This window comes from Oncorhynchus clarkii, chromosome 18, assembly GCF_045791955.1.
Source record: "Oncorhynchus clarkii lewisi isolate Uvic-CL-2024 chromosome 18, UVic_Ocla_1.0, whole genome shotgun sequence".
NCBI lineage: Eukaryota > Metazoa > Chordata > Actinopteri > Salmoniformes > Salmonidae > Oncorhynchus > Oncorhynchus clarkii.
The window spans coordinates 33874653-33892658 of NC_092164.1; the positions used below are offsets into that span (position 1 = coordinate 33874653).

The 18006-nt window shown below is 42.7% G+C and overlaps 1 pseudogene; it reads right to left on the minus strand.

Annotated features, from left to right (window-relative positions):
- Positions 1–6001: 6001 nt before the first annotated feature.
- LOC139372306 (tektin-2-like) lies at positions 6002–17977 on the minus strand (annotated as a pseudogene).
- Positions 17978–18006: the final 29 nt, after the last annotated feature.

Consider the following 18006-nt stretch of genomic DNA (forward strand, 5'->3'; position numbering starts at 1 on the left):
ATAAAATGCCACGGATGATGGTCATCGCGTGGGAGCAGGGTAGTAGGGCTTTAGGGTTGGGCGCCTACTTTGTGGCACAAGGGAGATTCTCTATGCTTTATAGCAGTAGGAAAACAACCTGGTTTATTTGTACGTGTGCGCTCGGGTGTGTAAGTGACATAAATTACTCTTCACGGAAGAGAGAAGATTAGAGCGAGGTTGGATAGTTGTGTGTGCAAATAAAAATGTCATCAGTATAGAGTTTTATCATAAAGAAAAACAATTCTCCCCCAGCTTTGTTCAAAGCTATCCTTTGTTCAGCTATCCTTATCTACATTTATGTGTAAGAGCACTATGGGCTAGTTTCCTGGACACAGATAAAGCCTAGTTCTGGACTAAAAAGTAGGGTCAATGTAGAATCTCCATTCAAATCCTTTTTTTGGTCCAAGCTAAGCTTAAGGGAAACCCGCCCTTTACGTTTTATTTGTCTGAATTGGTTTTTAAATGAGCCTTTTTCCTTTATTGAATGAAACACGTGGTTTGGTAAGAAGAATGTCCCTCTCCCTACCGGTGTGATTTCTACCTCTGAGGGTTTAGAGCTTGAGGTAGTCACCTCATACAAGTACTTGGGAGTATGGCTAGACGGTACACTGTCAGCACATATCAAAGCTGCAGGCTAAGGTTAAGAACGGGTGTAGCTGAAATTTCTGAATCTACTAATTTCCACATACTTTTGCATATATAGTGTATATAGAAAACATGTTCTATGTCCTACGTTCTGCACAGCACTTGTGGCGGCACTATAAATATTGATAAAAATCTGTCTTCTTCCTCCTCTTTAAAATATACTGTCTGACACAAACAAGCACATTTGGAGACATTACCACAAGCTGTTAGGGTGGTTTATTATCAATGATTCTCTTTCCTGTGCGTGTTTACCTTGTTTTTATCTAGCTACCTCCTCGTATGATACAAAGGTCACATAAACCGTATGATACAAAGGCCCAATAAACACTATGCCCAGGACTCTGGATCAAAACAACCTATTTTGGACTGCATGCCAAATGGCACCCTATTCCCTATACTGTATAGTTCACACATTTTGACCACAGGCCTGCGATCAAAAGTAGTGCACTATATAGGATGCCATCTGGGACGTAGTCTTGGCCAAACAATGCGTATTGGATAGACGTAGGATAAACAGGGTCATTAATGTGAATGCTCAACATACATAAATCACCTTAAAACGTGGTTTATGGAATAGGTAGTTTATTTGTGATGAGCACAATTATATGCTACACTACCACTTCTAAACTCCAGGTGGCAGCAGCAACTGGTCAGGTGCTGTGCTCTGACAGAAAGACTTGTCAAGTGTTGATTGTGCAAAGGAGTGAGGATGTAGCAGCTTGCAGAGCTGTGAGGCTGCTGGATTTTGATGGCCATGAGGTTTTGGTTTGAAACATTTGAGCATGGTTTTTTGTATATATACCATATACAGTTGAAGTCAGAAGTTTGCAGACACCTTAGTCAAATACATTTAAACTCAGTTTTTCACAATTCCTAACATTTAGTCCAAGTACAAATGCCCTGTTTTAGGTCAGTTAGGATCACCACTTTATTTTAAGAATGTGAAATGTCAGAATAATAGTAGAGAATGATTTATTTCAGCTTCAATTTCTTTCATCACATTCCCAGTGGGTCAGAAGTTTACATACACTCAATTAGTATTTGGTAGCATTGCCTTTAAATTGATTTGGGTCAAACATTTCAGGTAGCCTTCCACATGCTTCCCACAATAAGTTGGGTGAATTTTGACCCTTTCCTCTTGACAGAGCTGGTGTAACTGAGTCAGGTTGTTGGCCTCCTTGCTCGCACACGCTTTTTCAGTTCTGCCCACAAATTTTCTATAGGATTGAGGTCAGGGCTTTGTGATGGCCACTCCAATACCTTGACTTTGTTGTCCTTAAGCCATTTTGCCACAACATTGGAAGTATGCTTGGGGTCATTGTCCATTTGAAATACCCATTTGCGACCAAGCTTTAACTTCCTGACTGATGTCTTGAGATGTTGCTTCAATATATCCACATGATTTTCCGTCCTCATGATGCCATCTATTTTGTGAAGTGCACTAGTCTCTCCTGCAGCAAAGCACCCCGTGCTTCACTGTTGGGATGTTGTTCTATGGCTTGGAAGCCTCCCCCTTTTTGCTCCAAACATAACGATGGTCATGATGGCCAAACAGTTCTATTGTTATTTTATCAGTCCAGAGGACATTTCTCCAAAAAGTACGATCTTTGTCCCCATGTGCAGTTGCAAACCGTAGTCTGGATTTTTTATGGTGGTTTTGGAGCAGTGGCTTCTTCCTTGCTGAGCGGCCTTTCAGGTTATGTCAATATAGGACTCATTTTACTGTGGATATAGATACGTTTGTACCTGTTTCCTCCAGCATCTGGGATTGATTTGCACTTTTCGCACCAAAGTACATTCATCTTTAGGAGACAGAACGCGTCTCCTTCCTGAGTGGTATGACGGCTGCTTGGTCCCATGGTGTTTATACTTGCGTACTATTGTTTGTATAGATGAACGTGGTACCTTCAGGCATTTGGAAATTGCTCCCAAGGATGAGCCAGACTTGTGGGGGCCTACAATTTTTTTCTGAGGTCTTGGCTGATTTCTTTTGATTTTCTCATGATGTCAAGCAAAGAGGCACTGAGTTTGAAGGTAGACCTTGAAATACATCGACAGGTACACCTCCAATTGACTCAAATTATGTAAATTTGCCTATTAGAAGCTTCTAAAGCAATGACATCATTTTCTGGAATTTTCCAAGCTGCTTAAAGGCACAGTCAACTTAGTGTATGTAAACTTCTGACCCACTGAATTGTGATACAGTGAATTATAAGTGAAATAATCTCTGTAAACAATTGTTGGAAAAATTACTTGTGTCATGCACAAAGTAGATGTCCTTACCAACTTGCCAAAACTACAGTTTGTTAATTAACAAGAAATTTGTGGAGTGGTTGAAAAACGAGTTTTAATGACTCCAACCTAGGTGTATGTAAACTTCCGACTTCAACTGTATATGTATATACAGTGCCTTGCGAAAGTATTCAGCCCCCTTGAACTTTGCGACCTTTTGCCACATTTCAGGCTTCAAACATAAAGATATAAAACTGTATTTTTTTGTGAAGAATCAACAACAAGTGGGACACAATCATGAAGTGGAACGACATTTATTGGATATTTCAAACTTTTTTAACAAATCAAAAACCAAAAAATTGGGCGTGCAAAATTATTCAGCCCCCTTAAGTTAATACTTTGTAGCGCCACCTTTTGCTGCGATTACAGCTGTAAGTCGCTTGGGGTATGTCTCTATCAGTTTTGCACATCGAGAGACTGAAATCTTTTCTCATTCCTCCTTGCAAAACAGCTCGAGCTCAGTGAGGTTGGATGGAGAGCATTTGTGAACAGCAGTTTTCAGTTCTTTACACAGATTCTCGATTGGATTCAGGTCTGGACTTTGACTTGGCCATTCTAACACCTGGATATGTTTATTTTTTAACCATTCCATTGTAGATTTTGCTTTATATTTTGGATCATTGTCTTGTTGGAAGACAAATCTCCGTCCCAGTCTCAGGTCTTTTGCAGACTCCATCAGGTTCTCTTCCAGAATGGTCCTGTATTTGGCTCCATCCATCTTCCCATCAATTTAACCATCTTCCCTATCCCTGCTGAAGAAAAGCAGGCCCAAACCATGATGCTGCCACCACCATGTTTGACAGTGGGGATGGTGTGTTCAGCGTGATGAGCTGTGTTGCTTTTACGCCAAACATAACGTTTTGCATTGTTGCCAAAAAGTTCAATTTTGGTTTCATCTGACCAGAGCACCTTCTTCCACATGTTTGGTGTGTCTCCCAGGTGGCTTGTGGCAAACTTTTTATGGATATCTTTAAGAAATGGCTTTCTTCTTGCCACTCTTCCATAAAGGCCAGATTTGTGCAATATACGACTGATTGTTGTCCTATGGACAGAGTCTCCCACCTCAGCTGTAGATCTCTGCAGTTCATCCAGAGTGATCATGGGCCTCTTGGCTGCATCTCTGATCAGTCTTCTCCTTGTATGAGTTGAAAGTTTAGAGGGACGGCCAGGTCTTGGTAGATTTGCAGTGGTCTGATACTCCTTCCATTTCAATATTATCGCTTGCACAGTGCTCCTTGGGATGTTTAAAGCTTGGGAAATCTTTTTGTATCCAAATCCGGCTTTAAACTTCTTCACAACAGTATCTCGGACCTGCCTGGTGTGTTCCTTGTTCTTCATGATGCTCTCTGCGCTTTTAACGGACCTCTGAGACTATCACAGTGCAGGTGCATTTATACGGAGACTTGATTACACACAGGTGGATTGTATTTATCATCATTAGTCATTTAGGTCAACATTGGATCATTCAGAGATCCTCACTGAACTTCTGGAGAGAGTTTGCTGCACTGAAAGTAAAGGGGCTGAATAATTTTGCACGCCCAATTTTTAAGTTTTTGATTTGTTAAAAAAGTTTGAAATATCCAATAAATGTCGTTCCACTTCATGATTGTGTCCCACTTGTTGTTGATTCTTCACAAAAAAATACAGTTTTATATCTTTATGTTTGAAGCCTGAAATGTGGCAAAAGGTCGCAAAGTTCAAGGGGGCCGAATACTTTCGCAAGGCACTGTATATACCTTAAACTGAACACAGTTTACTTTATCTTGGCCAGGTCGCAGTTGTAAATGAGAACTTGCTCTCAACTGGCCTACCTGGTTAAATAAAGGTGAAATATATATATTTTTTAAATAAGCCGCATGGAGCTGCCCTTGGACCCAGGTAAGGTTGCGGACTCTTGGAGCACATGCATACAACACATGCTCTGAATTCTCAAGTAAATGCACACATTAAATCAGGTAACAGACCATTTAGCTAGGCCTAGGACTCATAGACTTAGCCAGTGAAGCAATGTCAGTAGGCATGCTAGCTGGTTTCTTAACACGTGAGTGAATCATCAAATGTGTTTCTTAAATGTGATCACATTCAGCGATGCAATCCGCCTCCCTGAGGAACTACATATTTGGGCCAACCTGTCAATTGGGAAATTATTTCAGATTAATCTGAATAATGACCATGTATACTGAACAAAAATATAAAGGCAACATGCAACAATTTCAAAGATTTTACTGAGTTACACTATATAAGGAAATTAGTCAATTGAAATGTATAAATTAGGCCCAAATCTGTAGATTTCACATGACTGGGCAAGGGCACTGCCATGGGTGGGCCTGAGAGGGCGTAGGCACATCCACTGGGGAGCCAGGCCCATCCAATCAGAATACATTTTTGCCTACAAAAGGACTTTATTACAGACATACTGTAAATAATGTCCCCAGATGATCCCGCAGGTGAAGAAGCCAGATGTAGAAGTCCTGACATACTGTCAAATTCTCTAAAACGACATTGCAGGCGGCTTATGGTAGAGAAATTAACAATAAATTCTCTGGCAACAATTTTGGTGGACATTCCTGCAGTCAGCACGCCAATTGCAAGCTCCCTCAAAACTGCAGACATCTGTGGTATTGTGTTGTGTGACAAAACTGCAACATTTAGATTGGCCTTTTATTGTCCCCAACACAAGGTGCACCTGTGTAATTATCATGCTGTTTAATAAGCTTCTTGATTTGCCACACTTGTCACCTAACTATCAATAGTCTTACTGTACACATACATTTTAGCAATATCTATGAAGCAGAAACAGGCCCTATCAAATATTAAACAACAACAGAGAGCCCTGTGAAAGCAGACAGGGTGTGTCCCCCAAATGGCATCCAATGGGCCCTGGTCAAAAGTAGTGCAGCACTATAAAGGGAATTAGGGTGCCTTTTGGGATGCAGTGACAGTGCTGTTTTATAGGGGTCAATACAGAACAGTGCTATTTTTACAGGCCTGGCCATATGGTAACGCTACACTCCTCCCCCAGGCTTTATTTTATACCTGTACCCTAGTGACTCATGTCCTCCCTCAGCTGCTGTGACGCCTGCATCGTCTCCTGTGCTTGGGCCATGTTGTACTGGCTAAAATGCTCCCACTGCTGGGAGGTGGTGGAACTGCAGCAGCACATTTACACATGCATTAATTTTTCAATTAATTTGAAAGGCAAATGGTGGCATTGCAGAAACTATTTTGATGAGTTGAGTGCCTGGTTAATTAATATTGTAGATAGTTACAGTTATGTTTTTACAAATCAAATCAAATTTTATTTGTCACATACACATGGTTGGCAGATGTTAATGCGAGTGTAGTGAAATGCTTGTGCTTCTAGTTCCGACAATGCAGTAATAACCAACGAGTAATCTAACCTAACAATTCCAAAACTACTACCTTGTACACACACGTGTAAAGGGATAAAGAATATGTACATAAAGATATATTAATGAGTGATGGTACAGAACGGCATAGGCAAGATGCAGTAGATGGTATAGAGTACAGTATATATATATGAGATGAGTAATGTAGGGTATATAAACATAAAGTGGCATAGTTTAAAGTGGCTAGTGATACATGTATTACATAAAGATGGCAAGATGCAGTAGATGGTATAGAGTACAGTATATACATATACATATGAGATGAGTAATGTAGGGTATGTAAACATTATATTAAGTGGCATTGTTTAACGTGGCTAGTGATACATTTTTACATCAATTTCCATTATTAAAAGTGGCTGGAGTTGAGTCAGTATATTGGCAGCAGCCACTCAATGTTAGTGGTGGCTGTTTAACAGTCTGATGGCCTTGAGATAGAAGCTGTTTTTCAGTCTCTCGGTCCCTGCTTTGATGCACCTGTACTGACTTCGCCTTCTGGATGATAGCGGGGTGAACAGGCAGTGGCTCGGGTGGTTGTTGTCCTTGATGATTTTTATGGCCTTCCTGTGACATCGGGTGGTGTAGGTGTCCTGGAGGGCAGGTAGTTTGCCCTCGGTGATGTGTTGTGCAGACCTCACTACCCTCTGGAAAGCCTTACGGTTGTGGGCGGAGCACTTGCAGTACCATGCGGTGATACAGCCCGACAGGATGCTCTCGATTGTGCATCTGTAGAAGTTTGTGAGTGCTTTTGGTGACAAGCCAAATTTCTTCAGCCTCCTAAGGTTGAAGAGGCGCTGCTGCGCCTTCTTCACAACGCTGTCTGTGTGGGTGGACCAATTCACTTTGTCCGCGATGTGTACGCCGAGGAACTTAAAACGTACTACCCTGTCCACTACTGTCCCGTCGATGTGGATAGGGGGGTGCTGCCTCTGCTGTTTCCTGAAGTCCACAATCATCTCCTTTGTTTTATTGACGTTGAGGGTGAGGTTATTTTCCTGACACCACACTCCGAGGGCCCTCACCTCCTCCCTGTAGGCCGTCTCGTCGTTGTTGGTAATCAAGCCTACCACTGTAGTGTCGTCCGCAAACTTGATGATTGAGTTGGAGGCGTGCATGGCCACGCAGTCGTGGGTGAACAGGGAGTACAGGAGAGGGCTCAGAACGCACACTTGTGGGGTCCCAGTGTTGAGGATCAGCGGGGTGGAGTTGTTGAGGGTAGGTAACAACACCTGGTGGCGGCCCGTCAGGAAGTCCAGGACCCAGTTGCACAGGGCGGGGTCGAGACCCAGGGTGATGAACAGCATTCTCACATAGGTATTCCTCTTGTCCAGATGGGTTAGGGCAGTGTGCAGTGTGGTTGAGATTGCATCGTCTGTGGACTTATTTGGGCGGTAAGCAAATTGGAGTGGGTCTAGGGTGTCAGGTAGGGTGGAGGTGATATGGTCCTTGACTAGTCTCTCAAAGCACTTCATGATGACGGAAGTGAGTGCTACGGGGCGGTAGTCGTTTACCTTAGCTTTCTTGGGAACAGGAACAATGGTGGCCCTCTTGAACATGTGGGAACAGCAGACTGGGACAAGGTTTGATTGAATATGTCCGTAAACACACCAGCCAGCTGGTCTGTGCATGCTCTGAGGACGCGGCTGGGGATGCCGTCTGGGCCTGCAGCCTTGCGAGGGTTAACACGTTTAAATGTTTTACTTCGGCTGCAGTGAAGGAGCGCCCACAGGTTTTGGTAGCAGGCCGTGTCAGTGGCACTATATTGTCCTCAAAGCGAGCAAAAAAGTTATTTTGTCTGTCTAGGAGCAAGACATCCTGGTCCGCGACGGGGCTGGTTTTCTTTTTGTAATCCGTGATTGACTGTAGACCCTGCCACATACCTCTTGTGTCTGAGCCGTTGAATTGTGACTCTACTTTGTCTCTATACTGACACTTAGCTTGTTTGATTGCCTTGCGGAGGGAATAGCTATACTGTTTGCACTCGGTCATGTTTCCGGTCACCTTGCCCTGGTTAAAAGCAGTGGTTAGCGCTTTCAGTTTCACGCGAATGGTGCCATCAATCCACGGTTTCTGGTTTGGGAATGTTTTAATAGTTGCTGTGGGTATAACGTCGCCGATGGACTTTCTAATGAACTCGCTCTCCGAATCAGCGTATTCGTCAATGTTGTTGTTGGACGCAATGCGGAACATACTATACCTCAATCTACGTGATCGAAGCAGTCTTGAAGCTTGGAATCAGATTGGTCGGACCAGCGTTGAACAGACCTGAGCGCAGGAGCTTCTTGTTTTAGTTTCTGTCTGTAGCCTGGAAGCAACAAAATGGAGTCGTGGTCAGCTTTTCCGAAAGGAGGGCAGGGGAGGGCCTTATATGCTTCGAGGAAGTTAGAATAACAATGATCCAGGGTTTTACCAGCACAATTGAAATGCTGATAGAATTTAGGGATTCTTGTTTTCAGATTAGCCTTGTTAAAATCCACAGCTACAATGAATGCAGCCTCAGGATATGTGGTTTCCAGTTTACATAGAGTCAAATAAAGTTTGTTCAGGGCCATTGATGTGTCTGCTTGGGGGGAATATATACGGCTGTGATTATAATCGAAGAGAATTCCCTTGGTAGATAATTGGTCGACATTTGATTGTGAGGAATTCTAAGTCAGGTGAACAGAAGGACTTGAGTTCCTGTATGTTGTTATGATCACACCACGTCTCGTTAATCATAAGGCATACCCCCCCACCCCTCTTCTTAACAGAAAGATGCTTGTTTCTGTCGGCGCGATGCGTGAAGAAACCAGCTGGCTGCACCGACTCCGTTAGCGTCTCTCGAGTGAGCCATGTTTCCGTGAAGCAACGAACGTTACAGTCTCTGATGTCCCTCTGGAATGCTACCCTTGCTCGGATTTCATCAACATTGTTGTCAAGAGACTGGACATTGGCGAGTAGTATGCTAGGGAGTGGTGCGCAATGTGCCCGTCTCCGGAGCCTGACCAGAAGACCGCTTCGTTTGCCCCTTTTATGGAGTCGTTGTTTAGGGTCGCCGGCTGGGGTCCTATCCATTGTCCTGGGTGGAAGGCAAAACACAGGATCCGCTTCAGGAGAGTCATATTCCTGGTCGTAATGATGGTGAGTTGACATTGCTCTTATATTCTGTAGTTCCTTACTGTATGTAATGAAACGTAAGATTACCTGGGGTACCAATGTAAGAAATAACACGTAAAAAAACATACAAAAATCATAGTTTCCTAGGAACGCGAAGCGAGGCGGCCATCTCTGTCGGCACGGGATTACAATTACAATTGCACGAGGTTCTCATTGACAACACACAAGTAGGTTTGATCTAGATATCCTGAATTTCAGAAGGTCTATGATTTCTTTGTATTGTACACCCTCATTCCAGCTCACCTTATGGGTATGCGCAGGGGGTTGGGCTTCAGAGAATCTCAGGTGATGTCACAGTGAGTGACAAGCAGGACAGGTCAATGTCTTGGGCCTTGTCCTGAATGTCATGGACTCCTGTAGAAGACTGGATAGAACAGCCTGAGACAGAAAAAGTACTGAGACAGCAAAGTAGGGGACATCTTTCAACCTTATTTTTTCGCTTCTGTTTCACTCTAACAGTGGAGCCATCCCAAATAGCACCTTATTCCTAGTGTACAACTTTTGACCAGAGCACATGGGACTCTGTCCAAAAGTAGTACACTATAAAGGGAATAGAGTACCATTTGGGATTCAAACTTGGTCAAATGGTTTCTTACAACAGCTCCTCAAAGGCCTTGTGGATGCGCTGCTGGAGCACCCTCTGTGCTCTGTGGATCACATCCACCAGATCGCTGACTAGCTCGTTTCTGGGGCGACCCTCCCTCAGGGTCAGGCACTCCACCGTGACCTCCAGAGGCACTGAGGCCCGCGCCGTCTCCTCCTTCCCCCGAGACAGAGCACACAAATTCACCTACGCTGTACTAGAAAGTCAATACATCACCCCAAAACCTGTCTTGTTTTTTTTACCAGGTACATTGAAACAACTGCATTCCAGATTAATACTAATTTGAAATTGAATTGCAAATCTCATCAGGGTTAAGGCATACATCTCTTTGCCCAATTCCTGTGCACAGGATTCCAAAGTCTCTCTCTAGTGGGAGATATCCCAGATCCTATTACTCAGCCGGTCACTCTCATCTCAGTTAGTCAGAGAGGGATAGGGGGAGAGATATAGCGAAAGAGAGATGACAGGTTAGAGAGAGGAAAGAGAGATGGCATGAATACGTGTGATGAGAATAAATAATAGTCCATGACAGTTTATGATATGAAAACTAACTTTGTATAGGCCAATGTTACAATTCAGTCACAACGTCAAGCAAGTCCTTACTGAATTGGTTGTTTCATTACATAGTCACAACATCTTACCTTGCTGGTTGTCTCATTGCGTAAGGTCTTCCCTTCCTGGCGTGTCTCATGTGAGATGTGTCGCCTCTGTTCTGCTGTGTCAGACATCAGCTTGTTACTGGGATCCCAGTCGGACACACTGTACCTGAGCCCAGGCTTGGCACTTAGCGTGGCCATGATACTCGCAGCGTCATGAGACTAAAGGAAACAGGTGACACACACCGATATGACGAGACTGGAAACAAGTTGATGGACCCTAATCAAAAGTAGTGCACTCTAAAAGCAGTGCACTATAGGGAATAGAATGCCGTTTTGGATGCAGACTATGTTTACATGAGGGACAAGTATTGACAAAACTGACATTTGATATAACGTGATGTCCGGGGAGGTTGTGGGAATCAGAGGAGGCTGGTGGGAGGAGCTATAGCAAGACGGGCTCATTGTAATGGCTGGAATGGAATAAATGGAACGCTATCAAACAAATAAGGAAACCATGTTTGATACCGTTCCAATAATTCCATTCCAGCCATTACAATGAGCCCGTCCTCCTATAGCTCCTCCCACCAGCCTCCACTTGTGGGACTACAGTGCTGTCTGTGATGAGTAATGATCTGGTTGAAATCATAATTTACATGGAAGTGAATTTCCACCCCTTCTACCCAATGATAAAACTGACTACTCACTCAAGGAGGAAAGGAACTTGGTATAATATCTGTTTAAAAGCAGCCTTTAGTTGATTAAGACTAGCTTTAAGGCTATATGAAATCTTGGGCTAGTGTGCACTGCAAAGCTCAATATTACTTATTACATTAACTTCAGTATGAAACAGTCATTATGTTGAACAATTCATTCCCTTTCATATAAAATGGCCTAATATGATTGAGCCATGACAGTAGATTAATGCACAATATTGGAGGGCAATAAGACAATGTCTGCAATTCAGCTTTCCTATTACTCAACTTTTTTTCTCAGAAAAGATACCAGGCCTAGTCAAATTGAAACTATAGGCAAGCTAGGCTAAGGGGAAAGGTTATGCTTAATTCAGCACACATACTACACTAATTGTTTGTGGTAATACACATTAGGTGTTTGAATAATGGAAAATGCCTGCCATCTCATATTTATGGTGGTTCTGTTTAATAGTTAGCCTAATTAATTGGTGTTAATTTGATATGGAACCTAAGTAGACAAATGTATTCCATTATTCAAAATAGCTTTGGCATTAACACACAAAAATGTTAGATTTACTTACCCAATGTTCTCGAATATTCTGCAGTGTCTACACCGGTGGTTCTGAACTAGTGTCGAAAGCCGAAGGGCTGCTTACCTCACCAACTCTTGTAGATAGTCCCCAGGTAACAAACAGACGCAACCAATCAAACACGACTCCTAAATCATTTAAATGCCATGGCAACATTCAACAAATATTAGGGGGAGAAGGGCCTTGGTCAAGGAGGTGACCAAGAACCCGATGGTCACTCAGATAGAGCTCCAGAGTTCCTCTGTGGAGATGGGAGATCCTTCCAGAAGGACAATCATCTCTGCAGCACTCTACCAATCAGGCCTTTTATGGTGGAGTGACCAGACGGAAGCTACTCCTTAGTAAAAGGCACATGATAGCCCACTTGGAGTTTGCCAAAAGCCACATAACGGATTCTGACCATGACAAAGAAGATTCTCTGATCTAATGAAACCAAGATTGAAGTCTTTGGCCTGAATGCCAAGCGTCACGTCTGGAGGAAACCTGGCACTATCCCAACGGTGAAGCATGGTGGTTGCAGCATCATACTGATGGGATGTTTTTCAGCGGCAGGTACTGGGAAACTAGTCAGGATCGAGGGAATGATGAAAGGAGCAAAGTACAGAGAGTCCTTGATGAAAACCTGCTCCAGAGCGCTCAGAGCGCTCAGGACCTCAGACTAGGGCGAAGGTTCAGGAGTGGCTTCGAGACAAGTCTCAATGTCCTTGAGTGGCCCAGCCAGAGCCCAGACTTGAACCTGATCGAACATCTCTGGAGAGACTTGAAAATAGCTGTGCAGCGATGCTCCCCATCCATCCTGACAGAGCTTGAGAGGGTCTGCAGATACGAGTGGAAGAAACTGCCCAAATACAGGTGTGCCAAGCTTGTAGCGTCATACCCAAGAAGAGTCACGTCTGTAATCGCTGGCAAAGGTGCTTCAACAAAGCACTGGGTAAAGGGTCTGAATACTCATGTGAATGTGATATTTCAGACGTTTATTTGTAATATACGTTTGCAAAAAATTCTAAAAACATGTTTCTGCTTTGTCATTATTGGGTATTGTGTGTAGATCGATGAGGGGGAAAACGATTTAATCCATTTAAATGGCTGTAACTTAACAAAATGTGTAAAAAGTCAAGTGGTCCGAATACTTTCCGAATGCACTGTATGGAAGATAGGTTGCTGCTGCAGGTCAGTCTGTGAGACAGACATGCAGCCTCTGACTGGGGAGAGAAACAGGCTTGCTTGAGCCTACTGAGCAACAGCCGTTCTCGAATTATATAGCCTACTAGAAACCAGCTGCTTAAACGTTTATAATACTACCAAAGTTGTCTTTGAACTCACAAAATGTAGCCCAATAAGCGTGACCATTTTGAGAAATACCGCTCACATGTGAGATACGCGTCTTGTCACAATAGAAACTTTCTCCAATCGAAATATATCCTTTTCCATACAATTCTTATTTGTGCGTATGAATTTTGCATGTTAAATGTGACTGTACTTATTTATGTGTTACAAGTTAGCTCACATAAGGGTTTGTTAAGAAGAAAGAGGAGCTATTGCTCAGTTCACTACAGAAGTTCAGATATAAATAAATAGATACATTGTTATGTCGAGATCACGACTTATCTCATCATCACTACAACACAAAAGTTTTGTCAAATCAAGATACTTTTCTTGTGATCCCGACATAACAAATGTCAAGATAATCAAAAGTACCATGCTGCCGCTGCATAGATCGCAATGCGCTCGTGGGGCATTGAAGCCCAGAACGATACTGGACAGGCAGCCTGGTCTCCCAGGCTGGGTGGCGCCCCCAAGACCACAGCCTATCTCATGCAGCCAATTTAATGCAAGAAACAACGCAGCTAAATTGGCTAGTCTTGTGAACTAGCTAGGTAGTCTTGTTAGATTGTTATGTATGCTGGTTGTTAGCTTCCATAACTGATGTGTATGCCCCATGAGGGCATAATAACACATGAGCTCCTAGCTCAAGGTAAAGGACATTTAGGTTGCTAAGGTTCTAACTTGTAAACTGATGAGCTCAAACACAAATGAAAGCACGATGTCTCAAAACAGTGGATACATCTCCACGTATGGAGATTATTTACCTTTATTTAACTAGGCAAGTAAGAACAAATTCTTATTTTCAATGATGGCCTAGGAACAGTGGGTTAACTGCCTGTTCAGGGGCAGAACGACAGATTTGTACCTTGTCAGCTCGGGGGTTTGAACTTGCAACCTTTCGGTTACTAGTGGCTACCCTGCCGCCCCAGATGCTGGCTCCACCACTATCACTTGCAGGCCCGCTAGTTTCTCGAATCTCCGCTACAGCTAGCTTCACAGTTGGGCGCACAGTTCGCATATGCCGGTGTAGGTTGTGGCTTAATATGGGATTTTGTTTTGGCAAATTCTACACTGTGCTCTAACATTGAACATTATTAAAATGCATCCAAATACTACTGTGCTTCCGACTCATTAGCCAAGTCCAGTGTGCGTCCTTGTTGATATGCAAGTACATATTTCATACCTTTCAGGTGTTTATGTCTGAAGATGCACTCTGCGACGATAATGTCATATTTATGGTTATGCTAATTAGTCGTTTCTACTGAGAGCTAGCTATTGCGAGCGGGCTCTCTCTGTTTTGGCTGTCAGATCATTTCACACATTTAACCCTGTATTTGTAAAGGAAAATGTCCCCCAGTGCATTGTTTATATGCCCTGTAATTGTATAGGTGTATGGCACATCATTATATGGGTATTACATTGTATTTGACTGTTTAGAGGTATTCAAGTTAATTGTGCAGTTGTAGCCCTGTACTGAAGATGGTGCTATGCTTTGTAGCACGTGTGCAGCACCACCACTTTGATCTTAATTAGTGCAGTCACCATCATGTTGAATTGCGTTGTGTGGTCCTGTATAGCATTAAGTTATCATAGTCATGTTATAGCCATGCAAATTGTTTATAAGAGATGTGAATTGGAGATTGTATTCTGTGGTATCTTTATTTCTCTCTTTACTTGCAGACTAACCACACTTTGGTTGACGCAAGTTGCCAGACCACTAAGAGCCTTTGCCCATCCATACTACATACACTGTGCGGTTCCATGCCAGCCCATCCATGCCTCATACACTGTGTGGTTCCGTGCCTGTGCAGTCAGCGTTATTAAACCACCTCAACTGGAATCCTACCCGTCTGTCATCTGTGCCCTTACCAGCACACGGGAGCGAACACAAAGTAAAACCTAACCTAAAGAATATACAGTTCACCAAATCCTCACTTACACAAATGAAAGCATGATGTTCACATGAAATTGACCATCCCTTAGTGTAGCAATCAATAAAAACATGTGCTGATCCACCGTGGGCTCACTGCCTCAGCCGTACTGTCACTCTATCATCAATATGTCCACTTCTATTTCTAGAGTTTATTTCAGGATCTCGACAAAACAACTTATGTCGTGATCATGAGAAATAACTAGCTACGATGGGAAAATCATTTCCAATCCATCATGGTGTATTATTGAGGGGGTCAAATTGGCTCATCTCAAATATTGGGGGCCTTGATCTCCCCGCAAGTTACACACCTGACTCAGGAACCATCACAGTTGAAAATCATATCTCAGTTTTTCTAGGAATTATGCAGAAAAAGACTGCAAGGATCAACATACATTACTCATCCATTCTCAATGAATACACCAACACAGATTTCATACATACAGTATTTAATTAAACCAATTAAATATGACAACCAAATAAAAAGGCTCAACTTAGGACCAGGATCAGACAAAAAAAAAAAATGTATTTGACATATAATTATACTTCTAAAAGTGTCACAATAATTTCATAATCAGGCAAAAAATCTAGAGCATACTGTTACCGAAGCAATTTGTCAGTTGTATCTTATTAAGTACGATATACAGCCAACCACAATAGAGATGTAGGGTTTGGAGATTTACAGAGGATTCCTTTCTTAGGCAAGCGGGCACTCATGTGGCACAACTGGACCACTGCATGTTGTTCTCGGTCTATAAACCTCTAGCTGTAACACGTCAAAGCTCTTCAATAAAGACCTTCAGAAGAAATGCAGAACGCCAGAGCAGTGGTTCTAAACAAATATAAAATGTATTTCTGTCTAGCCTAGAATAATGGTTGGGTTACACCAGGGTTGCTTCCCAAATGGCACCCTATGTCCTATATAGTGCACTACTTTGACCAGAGCCAACATTAGAGAACTATAAAGAGAATAGGGTGGCATTTGGGAAGCAATCCTCGTGTAAGCCAACAGCCAGTTGCTCAGAGCCTAAAGATCACATTGTTTATTGCTATTCACTTTAGAACATACCATCCCTGAACATCTACTAAATGATTAAAGGGAACCAGGGCTGAAAACCCCATGCATTACAGTAAACAGTTTGCCACTAGGGAGGCAGTCTAAAATATCCACTGTAGTGTCTAGTTATTAAAAGCAAAATTTTTGGTTGTGCATTGTGAGTGCCTGCCCACCTTATCATCCCCACAAGCTTTTTTGGTCCTGACACCTCAAAACTGATTGGTTCTGCATATTGTTGTGTTCTTGGCATACAGTATGTCAGTGGTACACACAAACAGACACCCAGGCGCACACATACATGCACATGTTGGACAGTATTGTCATGTATCAATATATACGTATCAATGTAGAGAGGGGCATATTGCCCTCAATGTTTTGAAAGTGAGATATCTTCTTTGATTTACTTGTTTTCAGCACCATCAGAAAAAGGCACGGGTCTATAGAGTTTTGTCCAAGGATGAACCTTCAACCCTTTCCCACAAAAAAACTTTTAGAGATGCACACACACACACACACACACACACACACAAAATCAGACAAAATGTCTCAGATGAAATCAACACTCAAAAATGAAGGTCACATTCACTACCTGTTCTAGTAGACCAGGCTCTGTGAGACGAATGGAATCTACTGAATGGAAGCTAGGCTACTCTCCAGAGATGATTAGTTCAATGAACAGAGAGGAGGGTGATGGGAAATAGGGGGAGGTTCATCCAATCAGTCACTACAGAACAACACCTGCCCCCCCCCCCCAAAAAAAAATCAGCAATCCCCCTCACAGTAGGTCATTTAAATGCTACAGATGTAGCTTCGGTACGACACGCTTTGCTTTGACATGGAACAAATAAACACCACATCAGTCTATTGCATTTGGATTATTATTAGTGACCATATTACCATCGTCTTCTATATGTTATTATTATTATTGTTCTATTTTTATAGAATTTGTTAGCAAAAATAAGTGTTCATTATAATATACAAATATATCTCAATTTCAGATTTTTAAATGGTTTAGAACAACACGAAAGAAGGCATCTGATGTCCAGCGTTTCGAGGGGAGGGCATCACATGGAGGAGCCTGGTTGAGTCCCAAATGCATCTGATTACCTACATAGGGCTCTTGACAAAAGTAGTGCGCTATGGGCCACCCCATTCCCTACATAGTGCACTACATTTTCCCAGAGCCATGGTCAAGAGCAGTGCATTACATAGGCAATGGGCTGCCATTATATAGGAAATACAGTACTTTGGAAGGTATTCAGATTTTTTTCCACATTTTGTTACGTTACAGCCTTATTCTAAAATAGATTTTTTTAAAAAAATCCCCCCCTTAATCTAAACACAATACCCCATAATGACAAAGCAAAAACATATTTTTATTAAAAAAAGAAAGGTGACTTCTTTGGAAGGTGAACCTTCGCCCCAGTCTGAGGTCCTGAGCGCTCTGGAGCAAGTTTTCATCAAGGATCTCTTTGTACTTTTCTCTGTTAATATTTTCTTCGATCCTGACTACTCTCCCAGTTCATACCGCTGAAAAACATTGCCCCAGCATGCTTCACCGTAAAGATGGTGCCAGGTTTCCTCCAGACGTGGCGCTTGGCATTCAGGCCAAGGAGTTCCATCTGGGTCTCATCAGACCTGAGAATCTTGTTTCTCATGGTCTGAGAATCTTCAGTTGCCTTTTGGC